General features: G+C 43.7%; 1 long non-coding RNA gene across 1 annotated transcript in view; it reads right to left on the bottom strand.

Annotated features, from left to right (window-relative positions):
• The window catches only part of LOC136829370 (uncharacterized), a 68,030-nt gene that overhangs the window by 12,086 nt on the left and 43,444 nt on the right, over positions 1–12,500 (bottom strand). The gene's annotated exons all lie outside the window — the stretch shown is intronic.

The raw sequence follows: 12,500 nt of genomic DNA, 5'->3' as shown, positions 1-12,500 counted from the left end.
AAGGATCGGGTCCAAAAGCCCACGAGGCTCGCCAGTCTCTTGAGGGCAGCCTTGAAGGGAAGGGTCCGACCCAGAGGCTGCTTCCTTGGAGGAAGGCAGATATCCTGCCAGGCTAAGGAAGCGGGCCTGGAGAGGGCCCAATCACCTCAAGGATGCAGTCCATAAGTCCACAAGGCTCGCCAGTCTCTTGAGGACAGCCTTGAAGGGACGGGTCCCACCCAGAGGCTGCTTCCTCAGAGGAAGGCAGGTTTCCTGCCAGGCTGGGGAAGTGGGCCTGGAGAGGGCCCAAGAACTTCAAGGATGAGGCCCCCCAAGGCTCGCCAGTCTCTTGAGGGTAGCCTTGAAGGGAAGGGTCCGACCCAGAGGCTGCTTTTTGGAGGAAGGCAGGTATCCTGCCAGGCTGAGGAAGCGGATCTGGAGAGGGCCCAAGAACTTCAAGGATGAGTCCCAAAAGCCCCCAAGGCTCGCCAGTCTCTTGAGGGCAGCCTTGAAGAGAAGGGTTCGACCCAGAGGCTGCTTCCTCTGAGGAAGGCAGGTATTCTGCCAGGCTGGGGAAGCAGGCCTGGAGAGGGCCCAAGCACCTCAAGGATGGGGTCCAAAAGCCCATGAGGCTCGCCAGTCTCTTGAGGGCAGCCTTGAAGGGAAGGGTCCGACCCAGAGGCTGCTTCCTCGGAGGAAGGCAGATATCCTGCCAGGCTAAGGAAGCGGGTCTGGAGAGGGCCCAATCACCTCAAGGATGCAGTCCAAAAGTCCACAAGGCTCACCAGTCTCTTGAGGACAGCCTTGAAGGGACGGGTCCGACCCAGAGGCTGCTTCCTCAGAGGAAGGCAGGTTTCCTGCCAGGCTGGGGAAGCGGGCCTGGAGAGGGCACCAATAACTTCAAGGATGAGGCTCAAAAGCCCCCCAAGGCTCACCAGTCTCTTGAGGGTAGCCTTGAAGGGAAGTGTCCGACCCAGAGACTGCTTCCTTGTAGGAAGGCAGGTATCCTGCCAGGCTGGGGAAGCGGGAACTTCAAGGATGGGGCTCAAAAGCCCCCCAAGGCTCGCCAATCTCTTGAGGGCAGCCTTGAAGGGAAGGGTCCGACCTAGAGGTTACTTCCTCTGAGGAAGGCAGGTAGTCTGCTAGGCTGGGGAAGCAGGCCTGGAGAGGACCAAGAACTTCTAGGATGAGGTCCAAAAGCCCCCAAGGCTTGCCAGTCTCTCGAGGTCAGCCCTGAAGGGAAGGGTCCAACCCAGAGGTTGCTTCCTTGTAGGAAAGCAGGTATAGGCCCAAGAACTTCAAGGATGAGGCCCAAAAACCCCAAGGCTTGCCAGTCTCTTGAGGGCAGCCTTGAAGGGAAGGGTCCGGCCCAGAGACTACTTCCTCGGAGGAAGGAAGGTATCCTTCCAGGATGGGGAAGCGAGCCTAGCGAAGGCCTAAGAACTTCAAGGGTGAGACCCAAAAACCCCAAGGCTCGCCAGTCTGAGGACAACCTTGAAGGAAAGGGTCCGATCCTGAGGCTGCTTCCTCTGAGGAAGGCTAGTATCTTGCCAGGCTGGGGAAGCAGGCCTAGTGAGGGCCCCAAGGGTGAGGACCAAAGGCTCCTTAGGGAGGCCAGGTCTTTGAGGGCACCCTTGAAGGGGTGTCTCCTCTCCAGAAGAGGAAGGCAGGATTCCTTGGAAGATCTGATAAGAAAATCATTGCAGCTTGATTTCCTATTATTGGAATGATCTTTATTTCTCTATTTCTGTTTTCCAGATGACTAAAATATTTTTGTATTTTTGTATTGTACTTTGCATCACTTAGTTTGTATCAAAATATATATATATATATATATATATATATATATATATATATATATATATATATATATATATATATATATATATATACATATATATATATATATATATATATATATATATATATATATATATATATATATATATATATATATATATATATATATATATATAATTTTATTGGCTGCCATTCTGTGTAGGTGTGTGTGTGTGTGTGTGTGACTGCCTGTCTGCCTCTGTTTGCGTGTAGCCGTGCTTCTGGAAACTCTGAAGCTCTTTGAAGCCTTTCGTCTCCGATTTATTCTCCATAAAACTCTGTTCTTTAGTATTGTGTAAGAGCAGAGGTCTAATCGGAATAATATTGTCAAACAAAGCAGATAAGAGGTTTTTATGTAAATTTGTGGGTAACTGCTTAGCAATATAGTTTTCATCATTACATACTAGCTTGCCTTTGCTAGTTCCTATATCCATACCATACCCATACCCATATCTGTATCATACCCATACCCATATTTGTACCATACCCATACCTATACCCATATCCATATCCATATTTGTACTATACCCATACCTGTACCATACCCATACTGATACCCATACCCATATCTGTACCATAACCACACCCATATCTGTACCATACCCATACCTATACCCATACGCATACCTGTACTGATACCCATACCCTTACCATACCCATACCTATAACCTTACCCATACCCATATCCATACCATACCCATACCCATACCCACACCTAAATTAACCATATTAATAGTAGTTAGCAAAAGTCTACGGGCAGCAGCAGCACCGTTTACCTTCCGGTCATATACAAACAACTGACCATATCTTGGTGTAGGTGCAGGAACAGCTGCTGATGGATTTTGGACTAATACTGATGCCACTGGTGATTCCAGACCATCACCAGTAGTGCCTGCTGTTGTTCTAGAATCACCCGCTGAGTCCATTTCGAAACGGAAATGAGAAAGATCAGCCAAAAATCCTTTATTACTGTATATACTGTTGGGTCACTTAATGTTGAATATTTCTGGACAGTTATTAAAATATTATTCTTGAAAGACGTCTTCACAACTCCAAGATCCTTTGAAGCAGACTTCAGCTTCTAAAGCATTCCTGGAGAAATGCCCACTGGATTATAATGCCTTCTTAAATTCTTAAAGACTCCAGGATCCTCTGAAGCCGTCTTCAGCTATTAAACGGATTATTGTCAGATCCGCTTTCCTTCAGGGAAGAAATCCAGAATCTGTCTTCAGAATCATTTCTTCCACCCCCTGGAGAAATGTCCATTGGATTATGATGTCTTCTTAAATCTTAAAGACTCCAGTTGTATAACAGGAGTAGTATTTACTGTGATCCTCATAATGCAGGTGGTTCATATTTGCCAAATGAGGTTAAGTAAACACTTCATATAAATTCTAAAAGTCAAGCAAGTTACGTTTTGATTTGAAAAACCTGTACATTACCTTAAAAAAATGTCCTTACTATTTTGTTAATAGTACACAATCTCAACACATTTTATTTCATAATAAAACATGGAAAAGGGAAAAGGGAAGAGGGAAGGGCGAGAGGGGGAGGGAAGAGGGATGGGAAAGGAGGAGGGGAAGGGGAGGGGGAAGGGGAGGGAGGGGAAGGGGGAGGAAGGGGAGGAGGGAGGGAGGAAGGGGGAGGAAGGGGAGGGGAGGGGAGGGAAGGGGGAGGAAGGGGATGGGGAGGGAAGGGAAGGGAAGGGAAGGGAAGGGAAGGGAAGGGGAAGGGGAGGGGGGGAGGGGAAGGGGAAGGAGGAAGGAGGAGGAGGAAGGGGATGGGACAGGGGAGGGGAGGAGAAGGGAAAGGGGAGGGGAGGGGGAAGGGAGAAGGGGGGAAAGGGGAGGGGAGGGACACACGCACAGAAATGTAGCCAAGGAAATGAACATAATAGGAGGGGAGGGACACAATACATGCAGAAAGGCAGGCAAGGAAGGGGAGGGGGAGGGGAGGAGGAGGAGAGTAGAGAGGGGGAGGGAGGGGGGGGGGGAGGGGAGAGTGGGGGGAGGGAGTAGGGGAGGGGAGGGGGAGGAGGAGGAGGGTAAGGGGAGGGGAGGGGAGTTGGAATGGGAGAAGGAATTGGAATGGCAGGAGGGGAAGAAGAAGAGGGGAGGAGGGAGGGAAGGGAGAAGGGGAGGAGGGAGGGAAGGAGAAGGGAATGGGGAGGAGGGGGAATGGGAAGGGGAGGAGGGACACACACACACAGAAAGGTAGCCAAGGAAATTAACATAACAGAAGGAGTGATTGATACAATACATGCAGAAAGGCAGCCAAGGAAGGGAAGGAGGACGGAAGGGGTTAGGGGAGGGAAGGAGGAAGGGGAGGGAAGGGGAGGTTTAGGGGAGGGGAGGAGGAGGAGGGCAAGGAGAGGGGAGGGGAGGGGAGGAGCAGGAGGGCAAGGAGAGTGGAGGGGGAGTTGGAAGGGGGGAAGGGGAAGGAGGAAGGGAGGAGGGAGGGAAGGGAGAAGGGGAAAGGGGAGGGGGGGACATATACACACAGAAAGGTAGCCAAGGAAATGAACATAATAGGAGGAGAGGGGCACACAATACAAGCAGAAAGGCAGCCAAGGAAGGGGAGGGGAGGGAAGGGGGTCAAGGGAGGGGAGGAGAAGGGGATGTTAAGGGGGAGGGGAGGGGAGTGGTAAGGGGAGGGGAGTGGGTAAGGAACAGATATGGGTATGGGTATAGATATGGGTATGGGTATGGTATAGGTATGGTATGGATATGGTATGGATACGGATATGGGTATGGGAATGGGTTTGGTTCGGGTATGGGTATGGGTATGATCCAGATATGGGTATGGGAACTAGCAAATGCGAACGATAGCGAGCATCTGCTAGTATTATATGTCTGTGTATGTGTATACACATGTACATAAGCATGGGCATACAGAATCCCTGGCTATCCAGAATATATAAAAACATCACTTCTGAGATAAACATGAAGGCGTTGCTATATTGGTCATGGCCCTCAGAGGATGCTCTTGTTTCTGGATTCCACTGCCCTGCTAAGGAGGTCTGGCAAAAGCTGGATTTTCTGCTTCACCCATGACAAGCAGTTCTAAAATACTCAGCACCCTCTGAAGAGGATAAACTACAATAATACCCTAACTGTACAGACTGACAAGTACAATTTATATAACTTAGACGTATAAAGAGAAACTTACATGCCATATGCACATTACAGTAAAGCAAAACGTGAAACAGAATGGCGATAGTATTTTTCGGAGAGCTTCGCGGTAGGCTGGATAGTCTCGATATAAATGATGGTAGCCATGAAAAGTGGGCGCCAGACGCCATTGTATACAAACTAGCCTGAAATAACAGTTGTACCAGACCCGATATTAAACATGTTCGCAAATCTACTATCCATTTCAGGGACCGCGAGTCATCGTTTTTTTCACATATCTTTCAAACTAATTATTTGATCGAAATGGTACTTTGACACAGTGTACAAGACACCTCCCGCTAATTTTGGGTAATATAGTGCATTGTCAAATGGTGTTAGTTAAGGCATTTACTCTTGACTTTTAAAGGCAAAGTTGCATGAGTCAACAGGACTAATCTACGTAATCGAACGTCCGCTACCCCCATAGACAGGAAACGGGGGGTGGGAGATGGGGAGGCCAGGAAAGTGGGTTGAGGGAGGGATGAGGAGGGGAAGGGATGCTTAGCAACACCAAGTAAGTCAAGAGTAAACGCCTTAACTAAAACCATTTGACAATGCACTATACCACCACAAATTAGCGGGAGGTGTCTTGTACAGTGTGTCAAAGTACCATTTCGATCAAATAATTAGTTTGAAAGATATTTGAGAAAAACGATGACTCGCGGTCCCTGAAATGGAGAGTAGGTTGGTAATTATGAAAAGAAAAATGTCCGAGTAACATCCTAACATGACAACCCAAACAACAGAGTACTTATTCATATTTATCAGCCATTTTCAAATATCCAATGAGGGAATAAACGGAAGACTAAACATATACACCGTCTAATTTGATAAAGCTAGCTATCTTAAAAGACTACCTGGTTGATACGCGCTGGTATGGACAATAAAGGGAATAAATAAAGGGAATAAATAAAGGGGCAATAAACAAAAGATTTTGACAACTCGGGAGACACCAAGAACCAGGACGGACGATAACGATAGAGAGAATATAATGAACGCGAAAAATCCAAGCAGCGTCATGAAGCAAACCCGAATTGGCATGAAACCATCGCCAACCCCGAAGGCCCGAACCCGTGAGAAAGAAGACTCTCGAGTGAAACGAGGGAGCGGGGACATATTACATTTTTGTGAGTCACGCTTTGCCTTCACTGATTTCCCAGGTACTATAGAGAGGCGTTGTCATTCAGTGTGTTTGTCTCGTCTCCTGTCCAAAGAACATAGAATTTAGGCTAAAGGACAAGCGCTGGGACCTATGAGATCATATAGCGCCGAAAAGGAAATAGGAAGTAAAAAGGCTTGAAAGGTGTAACAGAAGGAAAACCTCGCAGTTGCGCTATGAATCAATTGTTAGGAGAGCACTGAGGAAAGTAAGATGGAAGAAAGGGAATATGAACGGAGGCACAATAAAAGAAATGAAAGGGGTTGCAGCTAGGGACTGAAGTGACGCTGCAAAGGGCCGTAAGTAATACCTACAGTGCACCGCATGAGGTGCACTAGCGGCACTACCCGCTATAGAGATCGTCTCCTGTCCTATTAAAGCTTGTTAAACCAACCCAACTTCCTTCTCTTGCGAATGAACGCGGTATACGTAGAGAGAGAGAGAGAGAGAGAGAGAGAGAGAGAGAGAGAGAGAGAGAGAGAGAGAGGCGGGGGCGTCTCTTGAATGACTCCATCGGATACAATCGGACCCCTTGAGACCTAAACAAATTTTCTGAGTATCTCTCTCGAGCTACGCATCATAGAAGATGCACACTCAATGTCAGCTTACCATGTCTGTGCAAAAACTAAATGTGAACCATTTGGCTCTTAATACGTATGATAGGTTCCATTTAAGACATGCTCGTGCTGGCAGCAAGCGACGAACTGAAGGGTAATAATTCTGACACCGTTATGAATTGCTTCGAAAATAAACTTGTGGTAGCAAAGGGTTTCAGTTGATATAACACAAACATTTCAGAAGTTAAACTCATACTCCAACATATACTCAATGCTATAACGTTTAGCACCAACCTCAACCATTAGTTTAAATTTGGTATTGAAGTAACAACATATTCAACCAGGAACTTCAACACCCATAAGGCTTTAAACATTCCGACTTTAGAAAGCTTATGTAAAACCATCCTGGTTACTTCTTGCGTTGTTTCAGTGTCAAAGATTAACAATGTTATTGTACCATATCAAAAATACAGTATGTAGGCGTCGACAGAAAGGAAGCTACGATTTAATTACAAGCAAATAATGTAGTATTGGTTTCCATAAATCACTGATATTCTTTGGTATTGGCTTTTAATTACAGAATATGTCCTGTGGATAGTTTGTAGATTTTGCAATGTACTGTAGTAAGTTTATTAAGCTCCGTTGTTTACTTTCATGACATACGTCAGATGACGGTGTTATTGAAACGAGAATGTGTTGCCCAGTTAGACGTCAAGAATACCCATAACGAAAAAGTCAAGAATAGTTACTATTCTCCCCTCACGAGAAATCTTACTGTGTACCGGAAGATCGAGTTCACTAAGTACCACCGCCTTGTAAGAAGGGTTTTCAGGGAAAAAAACGTTATAACTAAGATCTTACTATTTCAGTTTGTTGAAAACTATAATGAAAACCATTAAACACTTAAGACAAGGTTCTTTTAGAATACCCATAACGAAATTATTGCTTATCCGCCCTCGAGTGGGCAGTGAAGATCCTAATTTTTACCTCAACGACGGGGAGGGGGGGAGGGGGCAACAGCAATGTTCATCACCCCACTGTCGTTTAATTTCCTTCTTTACAGAACACACAGTCGGGAGAATAACACCACGCATACCACAAACTGATATCTCATAATAAGCACTTCTTGTTGGACTAAATGAAGACTTACAGGAGGTCCAGTGAAGGTATAAATTAAAATCCAGGGTTTTCACTCATACTGCCCGATCACTCTGATCGCCCTCTTTCAAGGAATATTATTTCATAAATCACTAATCTCCTTCCTATACGCGATATTTCTGGCTTTCAAGTTACTCCAGAGTCCAGTTTCTCGACAGGAACGGCCTGCCATAAACCCGTTTCTTTGGACAGATTACAATTTCATGATGAAACACCTTCATGACTTTTAATACTCTATATTGAATCAAATGACCTGGCTCAGTCGATGGACTTAACCCACAGCAAAACATACCTTTTCACAACAACTTCCAGGGAATGTGCAAAATCCCGCAGATATTGCCGAGTCCTACAGACGAACCACAGTCATAACACGCACTGTTTTTCCAGCATTTCTAAGTTCCGGCTGCCTGGAAAACCCCTTGGGCCAATCAAAACAAATGAGAAAGAACCGACACTCTGATTGGCTGAATTATGGGCCTATTTCCAGCTGGTGTTACGTCGCTAAGAGTAACACCGTAACTTTGAACATTTTGGAAAATAACAGCACTGGAGCTTGAAAACTCAAACTGATAAAAAAACCACATTTAATTCCATATCTGATGCTTGACTGAATAGGTAGGTCAATTAGGATGGGCAGTTTTTGCTGAAGAGTGCCCTAAGCACCTCGAGCAAGGAACCAGTATTGTATAACAGGAGGGGCCACGAAACAGAGGCGAAGGATTAACTTAACGTTGTATTCCTATGCACGCAAAAGTATCTCTAATTCTGCCATTCGTTTTCAAGGTCACAAATGGAATGAAAGGCAGCAGATCGAAAAATCAATATTAATTCCTTTTACATGAATTACCGGCTTTATCTGAACGGCCATAAGAACCACCACTATTTTTGGTGAAGTCAGTTTGACATAACGCCATCGAAAGTCCAATAATTTCAAGTACAATCATAACGAACTGTGGACGTGGCATTGAACCGCCACTTTGGAAATGCCTGGAAATAATATAGGTCAAACCCTGACAGTTTTCTGCTTTAAATATTTGAAGAAAAATTTTCAACAAAATTTGATGACAAATACTGTGCAAATGTTCACTGTCATTGGAAACCTTTCATCATAAGTATTTAGTGGAAATGCAAAAAAAAAAAAAAAAAAATCATCGAAGATGATTTTTTATATTAGTTTCCCCACTGAGAGCTTCCAGGAAATAGCAACTGACAACGAAAACATCGAGATGTAATTATCCAAATAGTACCACTATTTGGCATCACCTGGGTTCACGTGGGTCATTCATTTGGTCTCAATTGGGTTACGGCACTTTTCTATAAAAGAAAAAATTCCTTCCAGTGGCATTGGTTTGCAGTGTCCAGCCCTCTTCGTCGTCATTTCATGTCATGCTTCCCTTTATAGGCTAGATATGAGTTTTCTCCTTGTACAGTGTCTACCTGAACACCCATGTGGTTCAGGTCTCCTTCTACACCCAAGCTCATCAATTTTCTGAGTCTCCTACTAGTCTTCCTCTTGGAGCTACTACCATGCCTACCACTCTCCTAGCCAACTGTTCCTCTCCTGGCCAACTGTTCCTCTCCTCTTCACAACATTCAGCCAAACCCTCTCAATCATTCTTTAATTCTCCGTGTGTTTTCCAAAGACCACATCTCCCAGAAACTTCCTTTGTATGATATGATCTCCCAAAAACACTCCAGCCATGAATCTCAGTATCTTAGTGCTACACCTCTTCAAAAAATTTACTTCATTTGCTTTGCAAAAAACTATGTCTCTCTACTTCACAGAAAAGTAACCTTAGTATCTAAGAAGAGTGAGAATGCATGCAGGATAGAGGTGAATGACAGTCTGTTTAAAGGGTCAACAAGATGATGAACTTCCAGGGAAGATATATGAAGCAGTAGAAGTTGTGGAAATTTTCCGTTTGTGCGATTATTTCTTTGTTGCTACTTACAAGTCATTGTGTCATCCTTGCTTGGGCAAGTTGGCTACTCTATATCTTTGCTTGTCTCGAGTCGCTGTTCTTCCTACTCTTGATGTGTGTGGCTTCCTGGGTGAGCTCATCTCACTCTTGAGCCTTTGCCAGTAGGGCTTTCTCTCATACTCATATTTACTTTCTGAACTCATGATCTATCCGCACACTCCTGTTAACCCCTCATTTTATCTTCGAACTCCAAACTCCCACCTCAATAAGCATCCATAACAGTCCTCACCCGCTGCAAACCGTAGATCCATTGGCGGTGCAGCATTGGTATCAGAAGGAACCATTGCTGGTGTCATGTACCTCCAGCACCAGCAAACACCAGTTCTAGTGACAGAGAATGCCAGAGCCAATGTTTCTGTTGCTGCACCCGCCAAAATCCTTCATCACCTAGCACCTTCTTCAGGTACTGTAAGCAATGATTACTCTCTGTTTGTCTGTCAAAAGGGCAGCAGCAGCATACAAGGCTAACTGCAAGATTAATAGCAGCACTCAGATAAGAACAATTTTGCTGCGAGTGCAGCAAGAGTGGCAGCATCTGTGACAGCAAAATAAAAAGCATCGGGTACAAGAAGAGTAACAGTAGTATTATAGACATTGTTTCACAGACCTGCAGTGCAACAAGAGCACCAACTAGAGATAAGGCAAGACCATGAGCAGTGCGTGTGATGAAATTCCTCCCGTCTGTCGCTAATATCGCTAATATCACTGATATGATGACCCTGCATCATTTGCTTCCATCTGACTCAGTCTCCGTACCTGTGGGAATCCTTCACGTGAACACCACTGTTCCTCAAGTTTTGGCGCATCTGTTAGCATCCTTTACAACTTTTAACTAAGTGACACCCACTCTGACAACAGCCCCTTCTCTCGCTCTTGCTATTTATACACTTAGTTCTGAGGGGCAATCCACTTCTTCAGGACTCCATTTCTTGATCCTCGCCTTTCAGTATGGGGTTTTCATTATTTCAAATAACGACCCTTTACTTATGCAGTAGAACTGAGAGAAAAAGCTTGTTTACCATTTTAAATTTGAACCGGAGCCTATGAAGTATGAACAAGATTTCCACACATTTTTTTCGTTTACCTTGGGATTTATATTAGTTTCCGCTTATTGATTGTGCAGCCTGTACAGTACATCAAGGGTAAAAATCAAATCCCCAAATATTCTGATATAAATTCCGATACTCCTTATCCTTGCAATACGATTGTTAGTTTAAACTGCCTGCGACAGCCGTTCAAATACCTCTCCCCAGATAGCTGTCAACTCTTTTCTCTCTCTCTCTCTCTCTACACACACACACACACACGCCCCGCACACAAACACACACACACACACACACACACACACACACACACATATATATATATATATATATATATATATATATATATATATATATATATATATATATATATACCTCTAACTTCCGGAGCAACAGCTCGAAGAACAATCCAAGGCGGTTCAGGAAAGGCACTGTCCTTATGCATTTTATTAAAATATGCCGAACGTTTTATTGTAATTGTAATTCTGACTTGTGATTTTAATTTTAATTTACTGATTGCCATGTTCGCTGTTTGCAGCCTGGAAAATGCAACTATGAGGAGTTGTGAAACGTCGGCATATTTTAATAAAATGCATAAGGACAGTGCCTTTCCCTGAACTGCCTTGGATTATTATATATATATATATATATATATATATATATATATATATATATATATATATATATATATATATATATATATATATATATGTGTGTGTGTGTGTGTGTGTGTGTGTGTGTGTTGGAAAAAATGCGACTAGGAAATGAAAAGAGAAAGGATCCCCTACTTAAAACTGCTGTAAACCAATAAAGGTACTGATATCGCAAGTTACGCAAGTTATGAGTTTCAAGTTAAGCATTAGGAAAGAAAGAAAGTAAAAAGAAAAGAGCTCTTATTTACGGAAGGTTACTTTACTGTGCAATTATCCAAAAGTTTATCCACGTTTTTTCGTCGTAACTTTTCTTAACGTATTTATGTTCATGTAATGAAAAAAAAAAAAACAGAATTCTGGCCTGATCTTCCAGAACAAAACCGTCACAGTTAATAAGGAAATTCGGAAACGTCTGCGCCTTTAGGCTCACCAAAAGAATCTCATTTCCGTGAGAGGAAGAGAGAAAATCTTTGAGACTCTAGCCACCAGTGGTTTCTCACACTGAAAGAATTTCTGGAGACTTTTTATTCTCTATGCACACGCCACACATTTATACATACATACATACGTATATAAATGCATGCATACATACATAAGCACATACATACAAACGTAAGTGCTTTTGATGCTTGGAAGTCTAGGCCTATGGGATACAGATGAAGATGTCTAGGCCTATGGGATACAGATGAAGATGTCTAGGCCACTGTGCATGCTCCTGTTTTTTTTTCTTTTTTTATCGCAGTTAATAAGTAAAATGTGAAGATTTCAGTTTGTAAAACGTAAAATGTTATCATCGCTTCATATTCACTCAAGAAGTTCCAGGTAGCTTTTTAAGTTTTCAAATAGTTACCTTTATTTCCGGACCCCTCTTTAATTACGAATCATATTTTTCAGTCTGGTTTTTACTCCTTACAAGTTCATCTCAATTACCTTTATTAATTATCTTTCAATAACTGTTGC

Source organism: Macrobrachium rosenbergii, chromosome 44 (genome assembly GCF_040412425.1).
Source record: "Macrobrachium rosenbergii isolate ZJJX-2024 chromosome 44, ASM4041242v1, whole genome shotgun sequence".
NCBI classification, from domain to species: Eukaryota; Metazoa; Arthropoda; class Malacostraca; order Decapoda; family Palaemonidae; genus Macrobrachium; species Macrobrachium rosenbergii.
This window is presented reverse-complemented; position numbering and strand designations above follow the sequence as displayed.